The sequence below is a fragment of the Microtus ochrogaster genome, chromosome 8 (genome assembly GCF_000317375.1).
Source record: "Microtus ochrogaster isolate Prairie Vole_2 chromosome 8, MicOch1.0, whole genome shotgun sequence".
Taxonomy (NCBI): domain Eukaryota; kingdom Metazoa; phylum Chordata; class Mammalia; order Rodentia; family Cricetidae; genus Microtus; species Microtus ochrogaster.
Window position 1 is genome coordinate 15231763 of NC_022015.1, and position 1639 is coordinate 15233401.

Sequence of the window (1639 nt, forward strand, 5' to 3'; positions counted from 1 at the left end):
GGGTGGAGGTGGGTGGAGCCGGAGGAGCCAAAGGCTGTGCTTGGGATGAGGGAGGATGTACTTTATCATGCACTAAACGTCTCTGCTCTCATTTCTGACTGCAGCAATTCCAGGTTTTCAGTTTTTCTTATTCTAGACAAACATTTGTCAGTGTGTTTGTGTTTTCAAATAACTAAATTTTGTTTTCACTAATTTTTCTCTGTTGTCAATTCTTGTTTTTTTTTTTTTATTTTGGTTGTTTATTTGCTAGTGTATGCTTTCCCTATTTTTCTACTTCTTGTATTCTTAGGCGTACAGTTTGATTCTTGATTTGAAAAGATGTCTTCTTTTTAGAAGTCTTTGTTTATAGCTACACATTTTCCTCTGTTCTGCTGTTGCTTTATTTTTCATTTATTTTTTCTTCTGCTGTTGCTTTTTGAGGTTTGGTATGTTATGATCTTGTTTCATTTCCTGAAGACATTTTGCAATTTTTTTCTTTTTTTGATTCATAATTAGTAATATGTAACTTTCAAATAGGTGTGATTTTTCCACTGTTTCATCTGATATTGATTTCTACTTTTAGTAAACATCTTGGGCAGGTAAGGCTGTAAGATCTCAGTACTTTTAAATCGAGGCTTGCTTTGTCTTTTCAGAGCTGAGAATTGAACCCGGGTGCTTGCTAAGCAAGTGCTCTGTCATTGAACCAAACCACCAACCCACCCCTACCGTGGCTTATTTTAAAATTCAAGATTCAGCGAATCCTAGAGAATGTTGCATATCCACTTGAGAAGGATGTATATTCTGTTATTCGTTGGAATGTTTAGCATATGTATGCCCAAGTTTCTATTGGAGTGTTGTGCTGTTCATACCTTCTGTTTCCTAATAATGGCCGCCACGACAGTGTTTTTATTTATTGCTCAATCTATATTCTGTGTATATCTGTTGTTGTAAATCCAAAAGAGAAGCATAGCTCTCTGCACTCAGTAAACAGGACAGCAAGAACTGTTGCTTTAGAAATTAATCATACCTTTCTGCTGACTTGTATTAAGCTACACGTGCCAAAGTGCTCATGGTCCTAGAGCTTCGTAAAAACCAAATCCTCTTTATATAAAAAGAACAGAGAAGTATCTTCTGCGTACAATGAAAAGCATTTTAAATTACATGTTATTTATTTGGGGTAGAGGCATATCACATGAATGTGGAGGTCAAAGGACAACTAGCTGGCGTCAGTTCTGGCCTTCTAGCATGGGGGCCCTGGGGATCAAACTCAGGTCGTCAAACTTGACAGCAGTGTGCCTCTACCCACTGGGCTGTCTCACTGGCCCCGGACACTCTTTTATCATTGAAACTTTCCACCCAAAGACTGAAAACTGAAGACACCACCCCGACCCACAGCAGCTTCCTAGACTCTCTTGCAGATCGACCCAGAACCATCCTACTTGCCTGGCATGAACTGCAGAGAGATGCAAACTCCCCCTAGAGGACATCAGCTTCCTAGACAGGAATCAGGAGACAAATCTTTGTATCACTCCATTTATTCACTACTCTTATTCTTTGCTACAGGGGAAGCAAGACTAGAAAGGAAAGTACATTATTATTATTATTATTATTATTATTATTATTATTATTATTATTATTATTATTATTTTGGATTTTCGAG